The sequence below is a fragment of the Scyliorhinus torazame genome, chromosome 1 (genome assembly GCF_047496885.1).
Source record: "Scyliorhinus torazame isolate Kashiwa2021f chromosome 1, sScyTor2.1, whole genome shotgun sequence".
In the NCBI taxonomy this organism is placed as follows: domain Eukaryota; kingdom Metazoa; phylum Chordata; class Chondrichthyes; order Carcharhiniformes; family Scyliorhinidae; genus Scyliorhinus; species Scyliorhinus torazame.
The window spans coordinates 198159448-198171538 of record NC_092707.1 but is presented as its reverse complement, the minus strand read 5'-3'; positions in this window follow the sequence as shown (position 1 = coordinate 198171538).

Below are 12091 nucleotides of genomic sequence, written 5' to 3'. Positions count from 1 at the left end.
ATCTAGGATCGCTGCATGCATTTTTTGGACGGTGCCTCCTCCTACATTTTGTGGGTCGGGAAGGGCTGCCATGACTGAAGGTCGAGGCTCAAAACTGTGAGCATAACTTGCTCTTTTTCGTCCAGGCCGTACATGGTCGCCTGTTGCTTAACTTTCGCAAAATAATGTTGCTGGTCCGATGTGGGTTAGAACGGTTTGATTTTGTCACACACATCCCTTAATTGGGTGACGGTTGATGGGGTAGTGTACAGAAAATCAGGGTCTCCGTTTGTTGTGGCACTGCGCTGTGTGGTGACAGGGTTCATGGGATTGTGCACTACCTGTGCAGTCGGGGTTGGGGATGCTTTCCTTTTCTGGGTTTTACCTTGGGTACATGCTCCATGCACATCGCGGTGGGCAGTTTCATTTAACTCCTGCCAATCGGGGCCATTTTCCTGATCTAGCTGGGGTCCGAATGTATCTTGGAAACCATTTTGTACTGAGAGCAGGAATTGCAGGTCTACAATTTGCTTTCGGCATTTGGCGTGGTCCACCGAACTCTGCCTTTGTTCCATCGTGGAACTGTGGAGTGCTCGTAGGGCTGCTTTTAAATCCTGACAATGCTTCTTTAATTGCTCGACTTGAAGTTCTGTCTCTTTTCGTACCAACACCGCGCGTTGCGTGTCTTGGTAGGCCTTATCGTACTGGGACTGAAAGCTGCTTAGGTGAGCGAGACAAGATTGGTGTGCCCGTTTGACATCCGCCATCTCCTTGTCCTTCGCTGCTAACTGAGTTGCTTATTAACTTTCTCACACTCGCTAACGTCTCCCTCACTATTCTTCTCTCTGTCTCGAATCTCTCTCCGGAGCGTCTTCAGGACCTCCTCTGTGCCTCGCACTTGTGCCAAGCAGGACACAATTGCCATCGGCTTACGAACTTTTCCTAAGCTTTTCTTATGAATCTCGGTCAGGTTATCCCACCAGGTCTGTCCTATACTTCTGGAACCTGTTTCCTCATTTGCTCCAAAGGGGCCATCCTTTCCCTTTTAGATACTTCCGAATTTCCTCTTCCCATACGGGACACTGCTCTGTTCTATTGGTCGCTGCGACCTCGGAATTCCTGGGGGTTCAGAAGGCGTTCCATTGCCTTCATTGCCATTCCTACTGTAATCTCTGGGTTTCTACCGTAAATTTGGAACAGGGGGGAATAAAGCGGTGATGCAAACACGGGTACGGCTCAAGCTAATTTCCGGTCTACAAAACTCCCAACAGTTTTACGCAACAAAATATATCGAGGTTACCTTATATCCCTTGTTAGTACGCATGCAAATTACACACTTCCGAATCTTGGAGGTTTGATCAATACTGGTTTTACCCTTGTGGTTTTTACTTTTTCCAATTGGGTTTCTAATTCAAAGTTGGGTTCTCTCGGAGTGACCAAGTCACTTCTAGGTCGAGTCCCGTCAGATGTCGCCAGCAATGTTGCTATCTTTTAATGGCTCTAAAAATGGTGATTAATAAGGTCGCCTTTCTTAATCTTAATTATGAATATGCTTTCAGAGTCGCCAGGTATCTCTCGATATCGCCACAAGGTTCAACCGAATACCGATCAAAGAACCAGTACACCAGTTAGTTAGTTCAAAGTCAATACTACTTTATTTACACACAGTATGATTTACTCATGCACAATAACACTACAGGCTAATCTATGTCTATCACTAACACCTATACTTAACTTCGGGTGCCCACTTAGGTCAGAGGAACAATGGCCGTTGTTCGGATCTGAGGCTGTTGGGTTCGATTAGGTAACAGGAGTATAGCTGTGGTCGTCCGTTTGGTAGCGAGCGTTGAACTTGAACTTACTTGCTTCTGGTGGTGCAGGTGGAAGGGTCTCTCCGGTTGAGAGCCGATTCCAAGAGAGGGAACACATGGCGAGGGTTCCTTCTTATACTTGGGGGGGCTTCGCGTGCTTTTAGGCGGGCCTTAAACTTGGTCCCAATTAATTGGGCAGCTTCTCGATCACTGCCATCGATCTGAGCCAATAAAGGGGCGGGTGACTTGATGGCTGGGCGTGTCCTAAGTGGCCGTTGCCCTTGCTTTGTTTGTGTCTTCTTGCTGAGGTAGTGGCGCCGGAATGTCTGGGACGGTATCGGCTACCTGAGCACTAGTTCTTTGTTTATCGGAGATGGGCCATCAATGTGCAAATCGGCCAAGAGTTTCGGTTCCGTCTGCAATCTGTCTTCTAAATACACATTCAGGCTCTGTGCCTGCTTGTTACTTTGCATTGTCCATTTTCCCTGTATGCTCTGCGAGTGTCCATTTTAGATGCTGAAAGTGGCCATCCCAGATGGCGACAGACTCTACTCGGCAAGCACGGAGGAATAATTACTTGGATTTCACAGAATTCGGCTCATCGAGCTTCCATTGGCCCTTGAGACAGCACCCTACTTAAGCCCATGCCTTCACCCTATCCCCGTAACCCAATAACCCCACCTAACATTTTTGGACACGAAGGGAAAATTTAGCATGGCCAATCCACCTAACCTGCACATATTTGCACTGTGGGAGGAAACCGGAGCACCCGTAGGAAACCCACGCAGACATGGGAAGAAAGTGCAAACTCCACATAGACAGTCACCCGAGGCCAGAATTGAACCCGGGTCCCTGGAGCTGTGAGGCAGCAGTGCTAACCACTGAGCCATCGTGCCGCCCATTTCCCATACTAAAACTCCATTCTGAACTGTCAACTCAAGACATTTGTTTAATGTAGGGCTTGAGGTCTGAATCATTCCAGTGAACGTCTGACAACGTTCCTTTTAGGACCAGATCCATCACCTTTCCCATCACTGGATTGGTTCTTGTGTAAATCTGAAATTGACATGAAGTCAGAGGTACACTATACACGTGTGAGAAATACAGGATGTTGAAAAAAGTTCTTCAGGTTCATGCTTGACTTGTAGCAATCCAGACAAAGCATCAGCATTTGCATGCTGCTCTGACTTGTGATATTGGATATTGTGCACCGACACTATCAAAGACCATCTTTGTAAACTACAAGCTGCGAAAGAAGATGTACCTTTATGTGGCCCAGCGATTGTTGTCAAGAGTTGAAGATCCATTAAAAGAGTAAAATGATGTCCATCAAGGTAATGGTGGAATCTGCTTACCCCAAAAATGATCCTCAAAGCCTTTTACTAGCTGAGCAAAATTCATTTATTTTTCTTTTACCCAATTCATTTTTTCCAATTAAGGGGCAATTTAGCATGGCCAATCCACCTAGCCTGCACATCTTTGACATGTGGGGGCGAAACCCATACAAAGACAGGGAGAATGTGCAAACTCCACACGGACAGTGACCCAGAGCCAGGATCGAACCTGGGGCCTCGGCGCTGTGAGGCATCAGTGCTAACCACTGCACCACCGTGCTGCCCTGCGTAATTCATTTCTGTGCTAGTAGATTATCATAGAATTTACAGTGCAGAAGGAGGCCATTCGGCCCATCGAGTCCGCACCGGCTCTTGGAAAGAGCACCCTACCCAAGGTCAACACCTCCACCCTATCCCCATAACCCAGTAACCCCACTAAGGACAATTTTGGACACTAAGGGCAATTTATCATGGCCAATCCACCTAACCTGCACATCTTTGGACTTTGGGAGGAAACCGGAGCACCCAGAGGAAACCCACGCACACACGGGGAGGATGTGCAGACTCCGCACAGACAGTGACCCAAGCCGGAATCGAACCTGGGATCCTGGAGCTGTGAAGCAATTGTGCTATCCACAAGGCTACCATGCTGCCCTAAGTAAGAGTGGGTGAAGTAAATGCTACCAGTTGTTCCACTGCTAAAGGTATTATGTGCGAGACCCTAAATAAAGAGATCCCCCAAAGAGACCCCCTAAATAAAAAGGCACCCACAGAGACAGACTATCTAGGGGGGGCTCTGTGGGGGAGGGGGGGGGGTCTCTTTATTTAGAATGTCTCTGTGGGGAGGGTCTCTTTATTTAAGGGATCTCTGAGGGGGGATCGCTTTAATTAGGGGATATCTGTTGGGAACTAGGAGGGGTGGGGTGGACAAGACTTGCATTGTGGGGGACAGGGTGGATCTCCAATAGACTTTGGGGGCAACTCCCTTAAAGAGCTACCCCCCTTCGGCCCACCACAATGTGCAGCATTTCAAATACAAGCTTCTTGGGACCAACACCAATTCTCAACGCAGTTCCTGGCCCAGAAAATGTGGTTCCTGGCCCTTTAATAGGATGCAAATGGGTCTTAATGATCTATGTGCATCCTCCCGCTGGCGTGGGGTGTGAACCTCGATCCTGACATCTGTGAGGGGGCCGATCCTGTTTTTTCTCCGATGCTGGATACTCCGATGAATGGGGAACTCTACTACAGATGGAGCGCGGCGGAGAATCCAGCCTATCATCGAATTCCTCTTCGACTTTTGGCTTATGGAGTATGATACAGTTCTAGCTTTGAGACATTTTGGTCCACTTTTTGGCTTAATTTTTAGCTGCACTTCAACTACAATCATTGAGCCTAGTGAATCTTCATACATTTTCTCATACTTCACCAGAAGTTGTTGCAAGTTTGAATCGACGAGTTGATTTATTACTCCCCAGTTGAGTTTAATCTTTGCCAACCATGCTCTACCAAATAAAGCAAGAATAGTCATGGACAATGTGAAGAGGCAAATTCACCTCTGTCCATTTGCTTCGCCTTTCACCATAGGCATCCATTTAATGGCACAACCTGTTTAGTGTACACCCTTAGGATCAAATGTAATGGTTTTAAAGGCAGATGTAGGGGTTGGTTTGTGTAGCACATTTGGGAAGGGATCAATGGCGGTGGATATTGGAAAACCGGGAGCGGGCCTGGAGGGTCGCGTGATGCAGGCCGGGGCCCGGCTCAAAAAGAGGTATGGTTGATCGGCAGGGGATTGGGGCGGGGAGCCCTCTGACCAGGCTGGTCATGTGGAATATGAGAGGGTTGAATGGGCCGGTTTAGTGTTCGAGTGTGTTCACACAGTTGAGGAGTCTGAAGGTGGACGTGGCATTTTATCAGGAGACGCACCTGAAGTTGGGGGACCAGACGAGGCTGAGAAAGGGATGGGTAGAGCAGGTGTTCCATTTTGGGCTGGATATGAAGATGAGGGGGTGGCGGAGTTGGTTGATAAGCGGGTTATGTTTGAGGTAGTGAGAATTGTGGCCAATCCGGGGGAGATGTGTGATGGTTAGTGGGAAGTTGGAAGGGATGCCGGTGGTTCTGGTAAACGTTTATGTCCAGAATTGCGATGAGTGGATTTTATGAGGTGGGTGTTAGTGAAGATCCCGAACTTGAACTCGCATTGATTGATTATAGGTCATTGATCCGAGCTTGGACTGGCCGAGCCCCAAGTCGTCGAGGGTGTTGGCAGTGGCAAAGGAGCAAAGGGGGTTTATGAAGTACATGGGGGGGGTGGACCCATGGGTTTGGGAGGCCGAGGGCAAAGGTGTTTTCATACTTCTGTCTTGTGCATTGGGTGTACCCCCGGATTGATTTTTTGTGTTGGACAAGACTTTGCGGGTGGGGTGACCGACACGGAGTATTCGGCGATTGTGGTTTCCGACCACACGCCGCATTGGGTGAATTTGTGGGTGGCTCAGAGGGTGGGCTTAATGGCCAAAGTGAGGGCTGGCTTTGGAGTTGCTGGCGGATGAGCAGGTGAGTGCTGCCTTTCTGGGCTACATGGAACTGAACGGCACGGGGAAGGCCACAGCCGCTACGCTGTGGGAGGCGCTCAAGCCTGTGGTCAGGGGGAGTTCATATCAATTTGGGTGCATGGGGAGAAAACGGAGCAGGAGGAGAGGGCAAGGCGGTGGTTGAGATTTTGAGGGTGGATAGGAGGTATTCGGAGGCACTGGAGGCAGGGTTGTTGAAGGAGAGGCAGAGGCTCCAGATGGAGTTTAGGCTAGTTTCTATGGGGAAAGCGGTGGGGCAGCTGTGGACAGTCAGAGGGGTATTGGATGAGCATGGAGGAAAGGTGAGTAAGATGTTGGCCCACCAGTTGAGAAAGTGGAAGGCGTGAGGGCGATCGGCAGAGTTCTGGACGATAAGGGTAAGGTCGTGATGAGGTGCTCAAGGCCTTTTATAGGAGACTACGAGTCGGAGCCCCCAACTGGGGAGGAGGGGATGCAGCGGTTCCTGGATGAGTTGGAGTTTCAAAGTGGAGGAGGGGCTGGTTCAGGGACTGGGGCTCCATTTGGGCTGATGGAAGTGAGGGATGGAATGTGGACGATGCAGGCAGTGAAGGCCCCAGGGCCAGATGGGTTCCCGGTGGAGTTTTATAAATTATTTGGGGCGGATCTGGGGCTACTGCTGATGAGGGCACATAATGAAGTGATGGAGAGCCTACATTGTCGCAGGCTTCTATCTTCCCGATTTTAAAGAAGGACAAGGACCCGGAGCAGTGTGGGTCGTATCGCCCGATATCACTATTGAATGTGGATGCCAAATTACTGGCGAAGGTGCTAGCATCGCAAATTGAGGACTGTGTGCTGAGGGTGAAAGGAGAGGATCAGACGGGTTCTGTGAAGGGGAAGCAGTTGTCGGCGAATGTGAGGAGGCTACTCAATGTAATCATGATGTCTTCGGAGTGGCAGGAGGTGAAGGTAGTAGCGACGATGAACAAGGAGAAGGCTTTCGATCGGGTGGAGTGGGCGTATTGTTGGAGGTGTTGGGGTGGTTCGGGTTCAGGCAGGGGTTTGTGGATTGGGTCCGGTTGTTGTTTAGGGCTTGGGTCGCGAACGAGAGGACAAACCGAGTGATTTTGGGGTAATTCGGGCTGCATCGTGGGATGACGCAGGGGTTCCCGTTCTCCCTGGTGCTTTTTGCCTTGGGGATAGAGCCACTGGCAATAGCACTTAGGATGTCAAGAGACTGGAGAGGGATTGAGCTGGGGGTGGAGGGCGAGGGGGGTGGGGGAGGTCGAAACACAGCTTCTCATTCCAGTGGATGACCTGTTATTATATATTTCGGACCCACTGGGCAGCATCAGTGGCATCATGGAGATCCTGGGGGAATATGGCTGGTTTTCAGAATACAAATTGAATATGGGAAAGAATGAGGTGTTCCCGATTAAGGCCAGAAGGCAGGAAAGGAGACTAGGGGAGTTGCCGTTTAGGGTGGTGGGGGTGAGGTTCAGGTATCTGGGCATCCAGGTGGCGTGGAGTTGGGGGCAGTTGCATAAACTGAATTTGGCTTGGCTGGTGGAGCAGATGAAGGTGGACTTTAAGAGGTTGGTTGAGCTGCTGCTGGCACTGGCAAGGTGGGTGCAGACAGTGAAAATGCCGATGCTGCCGATGTTTCTGTTTGCATTTCAGAAGCTCCCAATTTCTGTGCCGAAGTCATTCTTCAGGAAGGTCAATGGGCTGATCTCCAGGTTTGTGTGGGCGGGGACGACCCTGTGGGTCCGACGGGCTTTCTTGGAGCGGAGGCGGGGGAGGGGGGAGGGATTGCTGGCACTGCCGAACATGATGACGATTATTGGGCGGCAAACATTGCTATGATAAGGAAGTGGGCTGTGGGGGAGGGATCGGTGTGAACAAAGAACAAAGAACAAAGAAATATACAGCACAGGAACAGGCCCTTTGGCCCTCCAAGCCCGTGCCGACCATGCTGCCCGACTAAACTACAATCTTCTACACTTCCTGGGTCCGTATCCCTCTATTCCCATCCTATTCATGTATTTGTCAAGATGCCCCTTAAATGTCACTATCGTCCCTGCTTCCACCACCTCCTCTGGTAGTGAGTTCCAGGCACCCACTACCCTCTGCGTAAAAAACTTGCCTCGTACATCTACTCTAAACCTTGCCCCTCTCACCTTAAACCTATGCCCCCTAGTAATTGACCCCTCTACCCTGGGGAAAAGCCTGGGGTGTGCGGGTGGGTGGAGGCGGCATCATGTAGGGGTATGTGGTTGAGCTCTTTGTTGTTGGTGCTGTTACCGTTCTCGCGGGCCAGGTACTCCGCGAGCCCAGTTGTGCTGTCGGTTCTAAGGGTGTGGGAGCAGTGGTGGCAGTATTTGGGGTGGGAGAGCACCTCAGTGTGGGCACCGATCTGTAATAGCATTGGTTTGCACCGGCGGGGCTGCTGCAAGGTTTAGGGGGTGGCAGCAGGCAGGGATTGAGCACTTAGGCCACTTGTTTATAGGGGGAACATTTGCGGGGTTGGAGGACCTGGAGGAAGTGCATGAGTTGCCCAGAGGGAATGACTTCAGGTACCTGCAGGTTTGGGACTTCGTAAGGAGAGAGATGTCGTCCTTTCCTGGGCTGCCATCCCTGGGGTTGCAGGACAAGGAGCTGCTGAAGGACGAAATAGGAGAGGGGAAGGTGTTGGATATCTATAAGGAGTTGATGGAGTGGGAGGGAGCCCTGGTGGGGGATATTAACTGTAAATGGGAGGAGGAGATGGGAGCGGAGGTGGGGTCCAAGATGTAAGTGGAGACCTTGTGGAGAGTGAACGCGACCTCGTCATGTGCAAGGTTAAGCCTCATTCAGTTTAAAGTGGTGCTCATATGGAGAGAATGAGTAGGTTCTTTGCGGGAGTGGAGGATAGGTGTGGGCGGTGCGCGTGCGGGGCCCACGGATCATGTCCGCATGTTCTGAGCGTGTCTGAGACTGAGGGAGTTCTTGGACGTGATGTCCGAGGTGCTGGATGAGAAGGTGGTTCCGAGTCCAGAAGTGGTGATATTTAGGGTGTCAAGAAGACCTGGGAGTCCAGGGGGTGAGAGAGGCTGACGTTTTGGCCTTTGCCTCCCCGATAGCTTGGACACGGATTTTGCTAGGGTGATGAGTTTCGGAGCTGCCGAAAGCGGGTGTGTGGGTGAGTGATCTGTCAGAATTCCTGAGGCTGGAGAAGGTCAAGTTCGCTTTGAGGGGGTCGGCAGAGGGGTTTACCGGAGGTGGAAGCCGTTTATTGATTTCTTTCAGGAGAATTGTGGGGTCAGCAAGGGGGGTAGGGGCTGGGTTGGGGGGGCGGGTGAGGGAGTTAAAATGGGGAAGGCGGGATGTGATGTGGGGTGGGTGTCAGGGGGGCAGGTGGGGTTTGGTTGTTCATTGAGTTATTTTGTTGTTCGTCTGATTTTTTGTGTATATATGTCAAAGTGCCTTGAATAAAATATTTTTCAAAAAGAAATTCATCCATGGCACTCATTTTTCCCAACATTCCGGATACCGGCTCCTCGGGTCCATACTTCATCCAGCTTCTTCCCTTCTATTCTTTTGATGTATGGCCCAATGATCCCCTTATCCACAAAGCAATTCAGAATGATTTTTCTCCTTCCGACTGTGGCTTGACTTTTTCCCGAGTTGTAGCCTGTGCAGAGCCAGAAGATTTCTGAATCCCCATTCCTCGCAGCCTGTTTAGCTTCACCATGTGTGCGATAGCTTTAGCCCACTTCAATGACAAGCAAGTTTTGAAACTGTCGCTTTTCTTCACTCACAGTTGTAGTCGATTTAAAAAAAAACTTTCAGCATCGTGCTTGATTCGGCCAACACGTGTGTGTGTGTGTGTGAGTGAATCCGGTCCAGAGAATCCTCCACTGCTTGCAACGCTGTCTCTGCTATTTTTGTCACGGATTTTCTTCTACGGCAATTTATTTCTTGCCTCAATCCTCGTCGCCAGCTTCCTCTTTTGTTATTTATACCTCTATGTTAGTTACAAGGAGAAAAGGCATGGAGATGCCCACACTCTGGATTCTTTTAAGCACGATGGGAAACTTTATTATGAGGTGTTGGTCATACAATCTAAGATGGAGAACTGAAAGTCCGTGTGGTAGTATGTATTGGGGGTCATGTGGGACTGGAAGCCCTAATGTCATTGGCTGACAGATCCCGGGTCCTGGTTGGCCGTTGACCTCATACTCCGCCCTGAAGGCGAAGTATAAGAAGCCGGTGCCTTCCCCCGCATGCCAGTTTACTATCGGGCTGCTGGGGAACAGACACGCTTAATAAAGCCTCATCGACTTCACTCTGTTTGTCTCACGGAGTCTTTGTGCGCCACAATTTATTAAGCGTGTCTGTTCCCCAGCAGCCCGATAGTAAACTGAGGTCCTCCCGGACGCTCTCCATTCCATCCGGTCGTTATTATGTACGAGCACTAATCAAACGCCTCACGAGCGTCTCCTTGTCTTCCCTAGGAGGTCCTCCTCTGGAACGTCGCTGCCGACCTGGCTGGCGGCCCCAGGACCCATCCTGCTCCGAAAGCACGTGCGGGCACATAAGGCGGACCCGTTGGTCGAAAGGGTTCACCTCCTCCACGCAAACCCCCAGTACGCCTACGTGGAGTACCCCGACGGCCGACAGGACACGGTCTCCCTGCGGGATCTGGTGCCCGCCGGCACCACGCACACACCCCCGGCACCATCAACCCAACCGCCCCCCTTCCTGCCACCGCCGCACCCCGCGACCGCCCCCTTCCCAGGAGGATCAGTCCCCCTCCCCTTTGCACCGACAGCTAAAACCGTGCGGTTCCCGGAGGCGACAACGCTGGTACAAGCACTACCACCACCGCCGGGGCCGAGGCGATCGACACGGACGACCAGACCGCCCGACCGACTCGTGGCGTCGATGTAAAACAAAGATGGACTGTCCAATGAACATTTTGTTTTCCTATATCCTCTGTAAATAGTTGTAACAGGACGATACTGTCCAATACGGTCCTACCATGTAACTGTTCTCTCCTCCCAGGACCAGTACTGTAAACCCTTACCACCATACGAAGCATCACCCCGCCGGGTTCATTTTTGACAAGGGGTGAATGTGGTAGTATGTATTGGGGGTCATGTGGGACTGGAAGCCCTAATGTCATTGGCTGACAGATCCCGGGTCCTGGTTGGCCGTTGACCTCATACTCCGCCCTGAAGGCGAAGTATAAGAAGCCGGTGCCTTCCCCCGCATGCCAGTTTACTATCGGGCTGCTGGGGAACAGACACGCTTAATAAAGCCTCATCGACTTCACTCTGTTTGTCTCACGGAGTCTTTGTGCGCCACAATCCGCCAAAACACTCTGCTGACATCATCACACGTCACTTGATACTTCACCAGCAAGAATGTATAATTGATACATAACAGGGGCACAACCAGGGGACAATCCCAGGAGGCAATGGCAGTTGGCTCCTTTGGGTTGGGGTTCCCCTCCTGCATATGGAGGGTGGTTCCCCTTATCCTTTGGGGGGGGGAAGCGTAAACATGGAGATAAGTTTCCCTTCTGCATGTGGAGGGAGAGGATGTTCTCCTTATTCGAGGGGGGGAGGGAACGGGAATCCCAGTGTCCATGTGGGGGTGAGGGGGTAAGAGTCCTTTAATTAAACTTTGAGATCAAGTCGCCCTTTATAAAGGATCCACGATTGCCAGCACTGTCGGATTTTTATGCTCTGCCCCTCTAGCTGGATGCATGAACCTCGCCAGCCCTTTGAAATTGAACAAGGAGCTGTTAAATAGAACATAGAGCACAGAATTTATAGTGCAGAGGGAGGCTATTCGGCTCATTGAGTCTGCTCCGGCCCATGGAAAGATCACCCTACCCAAGCCCATGTCTCCACCCTATCCCAATAACCCCATCTAACCTTTTTGGACACTAAGGGCAATTTATCATGGCCAATCCACCTAACCTGTCACATCTTTTGACGGTGGACAGAAACCGGAGCACCCGGAGGAAACCCATGCTGACACGGGGAGAACGTGCAGACTCCGCAGACAGCGACCTAAGCTGGGAACGTGGAGCTGTGAAGCAACTGTGCTAACCACTGTGCTACCGTGCCGCCCTAAATTTGGCGACCAAAGCTGGCTGTGCAGCCTGCGAAGCTCACGCAGTTTTCTCATCTGATCCAGCCCTCTTTCAATTCTTGGGGAGATTGCGCCCCATATCTTCAACTCTTTATTTACATTTTTGAACTCCCTTTTTTACAACTAGCCAACTCCAATATCCCGTCTCCCCCTCAACACAAGCAGCTATGAACCACAGCCATCTCAATTGGCATAAAGAACGAATGCTACGGACTGTCTCCGATGGTGGGAGGGACCACTGTGCCCCATTGATCAGCCACCTCCCACCTCAAGACGGGCAGCCCTG